At 45.3% G+C, this 13,310-nt stretch overlaps 1 non-coding gene across 1 annotated transcript; it reads right to left on the minus strand.

The window, feature by feature from the left end:
- Positions 1–21: 21 nt before the first annotated feature.
- On the minus strand, positions 22–94 carry TRNAR-ACG. Its single transcript has one exon. It is a non-coding gene; the product is annotated as a tRNA-Arg (tRNA).
- Between the last annotated feature and the right edge of the window lie 13,216 nt (positions 95–13,310).

Here is a 13,310-nt window from a genome sequence, read left to right on the forward strand (position 1 = left end):
AAAAGAAAAAGAAAAAGGAATCGACTCCGCTGGGGATCGAACCCAGAATCTCTGGTTTCGTAGACCAGCGCCTTATCCATTGGGCCACGGAGTCCTCGTTGCTTAATTCTCGTTTCAGGTCTACTAATATTTTGTAAGAATAGGTCGACACTAGGCATGGCAATCATAGACCCCAGTCATATATTTCTCCATGAACATTCATGTTGTAGTAGGTTTGAGAAAAATTATGAATATCTCTCATGATACTTGTGTAAAGGCAGAATATTTCTCCATAAAAGCAAAGAGACAACCTTTATGGCTAGTTATACTTCTAGGTGCCCCGAATCATGTGGAGGCGCGCCCGATCCGATCGGCACGACGACAATGGTTGCGGCGCGGGCTGCGGGCGCGATGGCCAGCCCTATTCGGGTGGCCGCGGCGCTACAGTCGGTGGCAGCGCGCCATCTGCCTTTGGATCGGCGGCGTGGAGGGCCTGGTGGTCGCGTCGGCAGCACCTCCGGTCAGATATGTTCTGGCCGCTGCAGCCAACGGTGGTAGTCATCTCTTCTGTCAGAGGTGGTCGGCCTGCGGCCGAGTGGACGGATGTCGAGATTCACCATTTAATCCCGGTTACGAGTCGGAGAGACATAGTTGCCGGTGAAAACCGAGCCATTGGCGGGCGATGGCGGCGTTTTGCGTCGTTACCTTGATGAAGGGATCGCCGTGTAGCTGTTGTCGACCACTCGTGCTGCTTCAGGGAAAACCCTAGAATCTGGTCTTCCAAATCGGACGATGGCGGTACTATAGTGTCGTTTCTCTCTTAGGAGCATCATTTGTGGAGCAGCGCTAGAAGACAAAGGCAGGAGATGGAGCGCCTTCGTCTTGCACGGAGCTTCGGTGGAGTTGTCAAGTCGCCTGGCGGACAGGTGCTACGCTAAGTCATGCCTGGTTGGCAGGTGCTACGCACGACAGATCTTCTAGAGTCTTCACGTTTGGACGGACGAGTGCAGGGCGATGGCGTCGTTGGGCGCCATGGTGGCATCGACCGATGTCCAGACTGACAAGGATGATGCGGCTCTCTCTCCTGAAGATCGGTCGGTGGTCCAATGATGATGGTGGCTTCTAAAACGTGCGCATTTGGTGTGCGCTTTAGGTAGGCTGCACCCTGATACGTCCATTTTGCATCATGCTTTTATATTGATATTTATTGCATTATGGACTGTTGTTACACTTTATGTCACAATACTTATGCCTATTCTTTCTTATTTTACAAGGTTTACATGAAGAGGGAGAATTCCGGCAGCTGGGATTCTGGGCTGGAAAAGGAGCAAATATTAGAGACCTATTCTGCACAACTTCAAAAGTCATGAAACTCCACGAAAGTCATTTTTTAAATTAATAATAAATATTGAGCGGAAGAAATACTAGAGGGGGGCCACCCTCTGTCCACGAGGGTGGGGGCGCGCCCTACCCCCCTGGGCGTGCCCCCTGCCTCGTGGGCCCCCTGGCAGCCTTCCGGTGACCATCTTCTACTATATGAAGGCTTTTACCCTGGAAAAAATCATAAGCAAGCTTTCGGGACGAAACACCGACGCCACGAGGTGGAACCTTGGCGGAACCAATCTAGGGCTCCAGCAGAGCTGTTCTGCCAGGGAAACATCCCTCCGGGAGGGGGAAATCATCACCATCGTCATCATCATCGATCCTCTCATCGAGAGGGGGTCAACCTCCATCAACATCTTCACCAGCACCATCTTCTCTCAAACCCTAGTTCATCTCTTGTATTCAATCTTTGTCCCAAAACCTCAGATTGGTACTTGTGTGTTACTAGTAGTGTTGATTACTCCTTGTAGTTGATGCTAGTTGGTTTATTCGGTGGAAGATCATATGTTCAGATCCTATATGCATATTAATACACCTCTGATTATGAACATAAATATGATTTGTGAGTAGTTACGTTTGTTCCTGAGGACATGGGAGAAGTCTTGCTATTAGTAGTCATGTGAATTTGGTATTCGTTCGATATTTTGATGAGATGTATGTTGTCTCTCCTCTAGTGGTGTTATGTGAACGTCGACTACATGACACTTTACCATTATTTGGGCCTAGAGGAAGGCATTGGGAAGTAACAAGTAGATGATGGGTTGCTAGAGTGGCAGAAGCTTAAACCCTAGTTTATGCGTTGCTTCGTAAGGGGCTTATTTGGATCCATATGTTTCATGCTATGGTTAGGTTTACCTTAATACTTTTTTTGTACTTGCGGATGCTTGCAATAGGGGTTAATCATAAGTGGGATGCTTGTCCAAGAAAGGGCGGTACCCAAGCACCGGTCCACCCACATATCAAATTATCATAGTACCGAACGCGAATCATATGAGCGTGATGAAAACTAGCTTGTCGATAATTCCCATGTGTCCTCGAGAGCGCTTTTCTCTATATAAGAACTTGTCCAGGGTTGCCCTTTGCTACAAAAAGGATTGGGCCACCTTGCTGCACCTTATTTACTTTCATTGCTTGTTACCCATTACAAATTACCATATCACAAAACTATCTGTTACCGATAATTTCAGTGCTTGCAGGGAATACCTTACTGAAAACCGCTTGTCATTTCCTTCTACTCCTCGTTGGGTTCGACACTCTTACTTATCGAAAGGACTACGATAGATTCCCTACACTTGTGGGTCGTCAAGACTCTTTTCTGGCGCCGTTGTCGGGGAGTGAAGTGCCTTTGGTAAGTGGAACTTGGTAAGGAAAAATTATATAGTGTGCTGAAATTTATTATCACTTGTTACTATGGAAACTAATCCTTCGAGGGGCTTGTTTGGGGTATCTTCACCCCGACCAATAGAGCAAAGAGTTGCTCCTCGACCTACTGAACCTACTGAAAATGTTTACTTTGAAGTTCCTTCGGGTATGATAGAGAAACTGCTAGCTAATCCTTTTACAGGAGATGGAACATTGCATCCCGATTTACACTTAATCTATGTGGATGAAGTTTGTGGATTATTTAAGCTTGCAGGTATGCCCGATGATGTTGTCAAGAAGAAGGTCTTTCCTTCATCTTTGAAGGGAGATGCATTGACATGGTATAGGCTATGTGATGATATGGGATCATGGGACTACAAATGATTGAAATTGGAATTTCATCAGAAATTTTATCCTATGCATCTTGTTCATCATGATCGTAATTATATATATAATTTTTGGCCTCGCGAAGGAGAAAGCATCGCTCAAGCTTGGGGGAGGCTTAAGTCAATGTTATATTCATGCCCCAATCATGAGCTCTCAAGAGAAATGATTATTCAAAAAAATTATGCTCGGCTTTCTCTCAATAATCGCTCCATGCTCGATACTTCTTGTGATGGGTCTTTTATGATGAAGACTATTGAATTCAGATGGGATTTATTGGAAATAATTTAGCGCAACTCTGAAGATTGGGATCTCGACGAAGGTAAGGAGTCAAGTATGACACCTAAGTTTGATTGTGTTAAATCTTTTATGGATAATGATGCTTTTCGTGAATTTAGCACTAAATATGGACTTGACTCTGAGATAGTAGCTTCTTTCTGTGAATCATTTGCTACTCATGTTGACCTTCCTAAGGAGAAGTGGTTTAAATATAATCCTCCCACTGAAGTAAAAGTAGTTGCACCTATTAAAGTTGAAGAAAACACTATCACTTATAATGATCCTATTGTTCCCACTACTTATGTTGAGAAACCACATTTCTCTGTTAGGATAAAGGATCATGCTAAAGCTTCAACTGTGGTTCGTAAGAGTAATACTAGAACACCTACACCACCTGAGCAAATTAAAGTTGAACCTAGTATTGCTATGGTTAAAGATCTCTTGGCTGATAATATTGATGGGCATGTTATTTACTTCTGTGATGAAGCTGCTAGAATTGCTAGACCCGATACTAAGAATAAACATAGACCTGTTGTAGGCATGCCTGTTATTTCTGTTAAAATAGGAGATCATTGTTATCATGGCCTATGTGATATGGGTGCTAGTGCTAGTGCAATACCTCATTCCTTATACAAAGAAATTATGCATGATATTGCACCTGCTGAGATAGAAGAAATAGATGTTACAATTAAGCTTGCTAATAGAGATACTATTTCACCAGTTGGGATTGTTAGAGATGTTAAAGTCTTGTGTGGGAAAGTTAAATATCCTGCTGATTTTCTTGTTCTTGGTTCCCCACAAGATGACTTTTGTCCCATCATATTTGGTAGACCCTTCTTGAATACTGTTAATGTTAAGATAGATTGCGAAAAGGATGTTGTTACTATTGGTTTGGGAGATATGTCTCATGAGCTTAACTTCGCTAAATTTCGTAGACAACCCAATGATAAAGATTTGCCTAGTAAGGATGAAATTATTGGTCTTGCTTCTATTGTCGTACCTCCTAATGATCCTTTAGAACAATATTTGCTAGACCATGAAAATGGTATATTCATGAATGAAAGAAGGGAAATAGATGAAGTATTCTTTAAACGTGGACCTATTTTGAAACACAACTTGCCTGCTGAAATCTAGGGGATCCTCCTCCACCCAAGGGTGATCCCGTGTTTGAGCTTAAACCATTACCTGATACTCTTAAATATGCTTATCTTGATGAAAAGAAGATATATCCTGTTATTATTAGTGCTAACCTGTCAGAGTAGGAAGAGGAGAGATTATTGAAAACTCTGAAGAAGCACCGTGCTGCTATTGGATATACTCTTGATGATCTTAAGGGCATTAGTCCCACTCTATGCCAACACAAAATAAAATTGGAGAAAGACGCCAAACCAGTTATTGATCACCAACGACGATTAAATCCTAAGATGGAAGAAGTGGTAAGAAAGGATATACTAAAGCTCCTAGAGGCAGGTATAATTTATCCCGTTGCTAATAGTCAGTGGGTAAGTCATGTCTGTTGCGTCCCTAAGAAGGGAGGTATTACTGTCGTTCCTAACGATAAAGATGAATTGATCCCGCAAAGAATTGTTACAGGTTATAGGATGGTAATTGATTTCCACAAATTAAATAAAGCTACTAAAAAGGATCATTACCCTTTACCTTTTATTGATCAAATGCTAGAAAGATTATCCAAACATACACATTTTTGTTTTCTAGATGGTTACTCTGGTTTCTCTCAAATACCTGTGTCAGCAGAGGACCAAGAAAAGACCACTTTTACTTGCCCTTTCGGTACTTTTGCTTATAGACGTATGCCTTTTGGTTTATGTAATGCACCTGCTACCTTTCAAAGATGCATGATGGCTATATTCTCTGACTTTTGTGAAAAGATTGTTGAGGTCTTCATGGATGATTTCTCCATTTATGGATCCTCTTTTGATGATTGCTTGAGCAACCTTGAACAAGTTTTGCAGAGATACGAAGATACTAGTCTTGTCCTGCATTGGGAGAAGTGCCACTTTATGGTTAATGAAGGCATTGTCTTGGGGCATAAAATTTCTGAAAGAGGTATTGAAGTTGATAAAGCTAAAGTTGATGCTATTGAAAAGATGTCGTGTCCCACGGACATTAAAGGTATAAGAAGTTTCCTTGGTCATGCAGGTTTTTATAGGAGGTTCATTAAGGACTTCTCTAAAATTTCTAGGCCTCTCACTAATCTATTACAAAAAGATATTCCTTTTGTATTCGATGATGATTGTGTAGAAGCATTTGAAATACTTAAGAAAGCCTTGATTTCTGCACCTATTGTTCAACCACCTGATTGGAATTTACCCTTTGAAATTATGTGTGATGCTAGCGATTATGCCGTAGCTGCTGTTCTAGGACAAATAGTTGATAAGAAACTAAATGTTATTCAATATGCTAGTAAAACTCTAGACAGTGCCCAGAGAAATTATGCTACTACTAAAAAGAATTTTTAGCAGTTGTATTTGCTTGTGATAAGTTCAGACCTTATATTATTGATTCTAAAGTAACTGTTCACACTGATCATGCTGCTATTAAATACCTTATGGAAAAGAAAGATGCTAAACCTAGACTTATTAGATGGGTTCTCCTACTACAAGAATTTGAATTACATATTATTGACAGAAAGGGAGTTGAGGACCCCGTTGCAGACAACTTGTCTTAAGTTAGAGAATGTTCTTGATGGCCCACTACCTATTGATGATAGCTTTCCTGATGAACAATTAGCTGTCATAAATGCTTCTCGTACTGCTCCATGGTATGTTGATTATGATAATTACATTGTTGCTAAGTTTATACCACCTAGTTTCACATCCAGCAAAAGAAAAAGTTCTTCTATGATTTAAGGCATTACTTTTGGGATGACCCACACCTTTATAAAGAAGGAGTAGATGGTGTTATTAGACATTGTGTACCTGAGCATGAACAGGAACAGATCCTACGCAAGTGTCACTCCGAGGCATATGGAGGACACCACGCTGGAGATAGAACTGCACATAAGGTATTGCAATCCGGTTTTTATTGGCCTACTCTCTTCAAGGATGCTCGTAAGTTTGTCTTGTCTTCTGATGAATGTCAAAGAATTGGTAATATTAGTAGACGTCAAGAAATGCCTATGAATTATTCTCTTGTTATTGAACCATTTAATGTTTGGGGCTTTGATTATATGGGACCGTTTCCTTCCTCTAATGGGTATACACATATTTTAGTTGTTGTTGATTACGTTACTAAGTAGGTAGAAGCTATTCCAACTAGTAGTGCTGATCATAACACCTCTATTAAGATGCTTAAAGAAGTTGTTTTTCCGAGGTTTGGTGTCTCTAGATACTTAATGACTGATGGTGGTTCACATTTTATTCATGGTGCTTTTCGTAAAATGCTTGCTAAGTATGATGTTAATCATAGAATTGCATCTCCATATCACCCACAGTCCAGTGGTCAAGTAGAACTGAGTAATAGAGAGCTTAAATTAATTTTGCAAAAGACTGTTAATAAATCTAGAAAGAATTGGTCCAAGAAACTTGATGATGCATTATGGGCTTATAGAAATGCATATAAAAATCCTATGGGTATGTCTCCATATAAAATGGTCTATGGAAAAGCATGTCACTTACCTCTCGAACTAGAACATAAGGCGTATTGGGCCATTAAAGAGCTCAATTATGATTTCAAACTTGCCGGTGAGAAGAGGTTATTTAACATTAGCTCACTTGATGAATGGAGGACACAAGCCTATGAGAATGCCAAACTGTTTAAAGAAAAAGTTAAAAGATGGCATGACAAAAGGATACAAAAGCGTGAGTTTAATGTAGGTGATTATGTGTTGCTATTCAACTTCGTTTGAGATTTTTTGCAGGAAAACTTCTCTCTAAATGGGAAGGTCCTTACGTCATCGAGGAGGTCTATCATTCCGGTGCCATAAAAAGCAACAACTTCGAAGGCACAAATCCGAAGGTGGTGAACGGTCAAAGAATCAAACATTATATCTCAGGTAATCCGATAAATGTTGAAACTAATGTTATTGAAACCGTAACCCCGGAGGAATACATAAGGGACACTTTCCAGAACGTCTCAGACTCCGAAAAGGAATAGGTATGTGGTACGGTAAGTAAACCGATTCCAAAACAGTTCTAATAGCAATTTTTCTCTATTTTGGAATATTTAAGAAAATAGGAAAACAAGAAGTAGTCCGGGAAGGACACGAGGCGTCCATGAGGGTGGAGGGCGCGCCCTACCCCCCATGGGCGTGCCCCCTGCCTCGTGGGCACCTCGTGTGCTCTCCGGACTCCGTTTTCTTGCACGATACTTCTTTTGGTCGGTAAAAAATCATTGTATAATCTCCCGAAGGTATTGACCACCGTATCACACAAATATCCTCTGTCTTTGTTTCGAGCTATTTTTCTGACATATCTAGATCACCATGACGTCTTCAAGCGCCCCCAAGGACAAGTTTTTCGAGAAGGTCATCAACCCATACCTCACGAAGGTGCTGCATCACCCTCAAACCATTGAGATGCGTGAGGAGGTGCTGCATCACCCTCAAACCATTGAGATGCGTGAGGGGGTGCTGCACATCTGCGATGTTGAGGGACCAAGGAGGACCAGAATCATGGAGACAAGGCTCGAAGCAATGGAACAACAAGTTTTCAAGTGCCAAGGGATGGTGGAACATGGACTCAATGCCAACAAGATGATGATCGCGGAGTTCACCAACAACCACAAGCTAGATGCCAAGAACATTGGCGAGACCTGATGAAGCCACGTACTTAGGGTAGGGTCATGGACCTGTCCAAGGTACCCTCCCCAAGGACATCTTTAGAAGAAACCACCTGTCAGTCGACCTAGAAGTATTCCACTCGACGGACTTGAAGACACTCGACTATGAGATCTAAGGTCAGTCGACCGCCAGGAGATCTAAAGTCAGTCTGCACACAAACGGTCGGTCATTAAGTAGCTTTTATGGTCATCATAGCACTTTATGTGGGGCGTTACCAGTAACCCCCGACCTTAATGTACTTTAAACCCTACATAATTGAGGGCCGGAGGGGTCTGGCGAACTCTATATAAGCCACCCCCCTCCTCAGTGTCAAGGGTTCGCACCCCTGTAACTCATACGCATATAATCCAGTCGACCGCCTCCGGGCTCCGAGACGTAGGGCTATTACTTCCTCCGAGAAGGGCCTGAACTCGTAAATCTCTTGCGTATACAACTATACTTAGCTAGGATCTTGCCTCTCCATTCCTACCCCCCTATTCTACTGTCAGACTTAGAACCACGATAGTTGGCGCCCACCTTGGGGCAGGTGTCTTAGCGACTTATTGGAGAAGTTGCAATTGTTCTGATCTCCTTCATCATGGTTTCAGGCGGAGTTTTGGTTGATGGCCGCGAGATCCGTCTCGGCGCGCTCACGTTCATCGCCGACGACTCCGCTTAGCTTCAGGAGGCTCCACTCGACATCGACGCGCTCCCTGTCCGCGGGGCGACGCACTTTCGCGCGTGCGTCCGCGGCGTCCTCCTGCGGCAACCGTCGACCCAGTATCGGCCGACCCCTATGTCGTCCTCCCTCACTGTCTCCTACCGGCGCAAGCGCTCCAGTCGGTCGAGGCTTCAGCGGTGGGTGAGGCACGCGGTGGCTCGCCAGTCGGCCACTCCCCAAGTCGCGGTGATCGAGCCCGACGAATCTCTCTACAGCCTGTTCGACCTGTCAACTGGCTCTGTAGAGACTGCATCCGAGTGCGACAACAGTGATCTAGCGGCGGAGGTCCTGATGGTCAATGGACCACGCAGTCCTCCCGGTTTTCCCTGCACCGACGGAGTCGATGGCGGAGGCGATCTGGCGCACGCCCACGAAGAATATCAGCCCGAGCCCCTCATGTCGCTACAAAGGGAAGAACTTCGCTGCCGGAACATGGATGCGCTGCATACTCCTATCGTTGGAGAAACCCCCGAGGCTCGTGCCTTAGAGGACGCGCGTTTGGCCAACTTGGCTGAGCGCACTCGACTGGAGAACCTCCAGCGAGCACTCGACGAGCGTGCGCGGCAACGGGTTCCAGACTCCAGTCGACGTCAACTCTTTCCACCATCGACTCAGGTATATCAAACTCCGATTCAGAATCTAGCAGCTGCAGCCCGTATAGCATAGTCGATTCAGCCTTCCCAGTCAGAGGCTGGCAGAGGCTTGCTACAGATCAAAGATTTACTCCGCACAGCAGGAGATCAAAATTCAGCTATATCGCAGTCGCGGAATAGGATTCACAGCAGATCCGTCGCTGCGAATACAGTCCAGTCGGCCCATAGCCCAAGATCGCCCCCGAGGCATGAGGGACGTGGAGGCCGGCGTGATCAGTATGATGACCGATTCGATCGTGATGATCGATGTCAAGTGCCCACTCCTCCCCCAAGGGGTGGGTCGTACGCGCCTCGACAGCAGGATGACATACGCCATCACAGTGTTGCGAAGGATTCCAGTCGACTCCAGGGAACCAGGCTTTGATGCAAGATCCATTATCATTCAAGGTTTGGTCGACAGGAACAGAGCTCACCGAGAAGGCCATGACAGAGATGTGCCCACCAGCAGCAGAGTACACGTCTCAGGACCAGAGTGTTTTAGCAGAGCCATCAGGGCCGCGGTGATTCCTCCCAACTTCAGGCTGGCGACTGGAGTCAGTAAGTTCACTGGTGAGTCCAAGCCTGATACTTGGCTTGAGGACTACCGAGTGGCTGTTCAGATTGGTGGCGGCAACGATGAAGTGGCCATGAAACATCTGCCTCTTATGTTGGAGGGCTCAGCCAGAGCATGGTTGAATCAGTTAGCACCCAGCAGCATTTACACTTGGGAAGATCTTGCCCGAGTGTTTGTCAGGACATTTGAAGGAACTTGCAAGCGGCCAGTAGGGTTGACAGAGCTGCAGTCGTGTGTGCAAAAGTCGAATGAAACTCTAAGAGATTACATCCAGAGATGGATCACATTGCATCACATAGTAGAGAATGTATCTGATCACTAGGCAGTCTGTGCCTTCAAGAAAGGCGTTAAGAACAGAGAGCTGAGTCTGAAATTCGGTCGAACCGGTGACATGACTCTGAGTCGAATGATGGAGATTGCCACCAAGTATGCAATGGTGAAGAAGAGGATCGGCTCCGGAGTGGCAAGTACAAGTCAGCTGCCCATGAAACCGGGGGAGGGAACTCCAGTTGGAAGCAGAAGCGGAAAGCCGAGCCAGCTGCTCCTGGAGAAGCCTTGGCCGTAACTCAAGGAAAATTTAAAGGGAAGCCCAAAGGGTCTTGGAACCCTAAGAAGGTGAAGGACAAGGAAGGGAATGATGTAATGGATTTGCCGTGCCACATCCACACGAAGAAAGATGAGGAGGGTAAATTCATTTATCCGAAACATACCACTCGACAGTGTCGGCTCTTGATCCAACAATTCCAGGGAAAACCGTCCAAGGATAAGGAAAAGTAGTCGGACAAAGTTGAAGACAAAGAAGATAGTGATGATGGATATCCCCAGGTCAATTCCACCCTGATGATTTTTGCTAATGTTGAAAGTAAAAGTCGATTGAAAGTTATCAACCATGAGGTGAATATGGTTGCTCCGGTGACACCCAGTTATCTGAAATGGTCTCAGACTGCCATCACATTCGACCAGTCCAATCATCCGACACACATAGCCACCCCTGGGAGGCAAGATTTTGTGGTCGACCTAGTCGTCGAAGGCACTCGACTAACTAAAGTTCTGATGGATGGTGGCAGTGGCCTGAATATTTTGTATGCAGAGACGTTGAAAGGGATGGGCATTCCGATGTCCAGACTCAGTGCCAGCAACATGAGTTTCCATGGAGTAATTCCTGGGAAGAAGGCTGAGTCACTCGGCCAAATTGCTCTTGATGTGGTTTTCGGTGATTCCAAGAATTACCGCAAAGAAAAGTTGACGTTTGAAGTTGTGGATTTCCAGAGTGCTTATCACGCTATTTTGGGTAGGCCAGCTTATGCACGTTTCATGGCTCGACCATGTTATGTGTACCTCAAATTGAAAATGCCTGGTCCCAAAGGTGTGATCACCATCACTGGCAATCGGAAGAAGGCAGAAGGGTGCTTCCAGAAGGGCTCAAAGATCGCCGATGCTCGGATGGCAGTGGTAGAGCTGCAGGAATACCAGAAAACTGCAGATCCGAGTGACTTGTTACGAGCCAAGAAGCCTGCTAAGGAATCAGCGTTTCAGTCGTCCGGTGAGACCAAGCCGATCCACATTCACCCGACCGCCCCCAGTGCTGCTCTGACCCATATTTCTACAACACTCGACTCCAAATAGGAAGAAGCGCTCATCCAGTTCCTCCGTGAGAACTGGGACATCTTTGCATGGAAGCCTTCAAACATGCCGGGTGTTCCCAGGGGGCTGGCCGAGCATTGTCTACGAGTCGACTCAAAAGTGAAACTTGTTAAGGAGCATCTTCGACGGTCCTCCGTCCAGAAGAGAAAGGCCATTGGCGAAGAGGTGGCTCGGCTCTTAGCGCCAGAGTTTATCCAAGAGATTTACCACTCCGAGTGGCTCGCCAATGTTGTCATGGTCCCCAAGAAGGACAAGTCACTTTGCATGTGCATTGATTTCAAACATATCAATCAGGCCTGCCCGAAAGATCATTTTCCTCTCCCCCGCATCGACCAAATAGTCGACTCAACTGCGGGATGTGAGCGCCTGTCTTTTTTAGACGTCTATTCTGGTTACCATCAGATCCGTCTGTATGGACCCGACGAGATCAAAACAGCTTTCATCACTCCATTCGGATGCTTCTGTTATGTCACCATGCCATTCGGCCTCAAGAATGCCGGAGCCACATTCATAAGGATGATCCGGAAGTGTTTACTCACTCAAATCAGTCAGAATATGGAAACATACATGGATGATATTATGGTCAAATCACGGAAGGGTTCCGACCTGTTGACCGACCTTGCTGAAACATTTGCCAACCTCAGGAGGTATGATATCAAGCTTAATCCATCAAAGTGCACATTCGGAGTTCCTGGCGGAAAGTTACTCAGCTTTCTCGTTTCCAAACGAGGAATCGACGCCAACCCAGAAAAGGTTGGTACTATACTCCGAATGAAACGCCCTGTGCGTGTGCACAATGTCCAGAAGCTTACTGGATGCTTGGCCGCTTTAAGTCGATTCATCTCTCGTCTCGGTGAAAAGGCATTGCCTCTTTACCGACTGATGAAGAAGTGAGACAAGTTCGAGTGGACTCCCGAAGCTGATGCAGCGTTTGCAGAGCTAAAAGCTCTACTCTCCACCCAGCCGGTGCTTGCTGCCCCAATCAGCAAAGAGCCTTTGCCGCTTTACATTGCAGCCACAGGACAAGTCGTCAGTATAGTACTTACGGTCGAGCGGGAAGAAGAAGGAAAAGCCTTCAAAGTTCAGCGCCCAGTATATTACCTTTTTGAAGTGTTGACCCCATCAAAGCAAAGATACCCTCATTATCAGAAGCTTGTATATGGGATTTATATGACCACGAAGAAGGTTGCTCATTACTTCTCTGACCATTCCATTACAGTCGTCAGCGACGCCCCATTGTTAGAGATTCTGCACAACAGAGATGCAACTGGTCGAGTAGCCAAATGGGCGATTGAACTCCTTCCCCTTGATATCAAGTTTGAGGCAAAGAAAGCCATTAAGTCCCAAGCAGTAGCAGATTTCATCGCCGAGTGGATTGAACAGCAACTACCGACTCAAGTTCACTCGGAGCACTGGACCTTGTTCTTTGATGGTTCTAAGATGCTGAATGGTTCCGGTGCTGGGGTAGTGTTGGTTTCCCCCCGAGGAGATAAGCTCAGATATGTGCTCCAGATCCACTTTGATTCCTCCAACAATGAAGCAGAATACGAAGCACTTTTGTATGGGTTGCAT

Source organism: Triticum dicoccoides, chromosome 5B, assembly GCF_002162155.2.
Source record: "Triticum dicoccoides isolate Atlit2015 ecotype Zavitan chromosome 5B, WEW_v2.0, whole genome shotgun sequence".
NCBI classification, from domain to species: Eukaryota; Viridiplantae; Streptophyta; class Magnoliopsida; order Poales; family Poaceae; genus Triticum; species Triticum dicoccoides.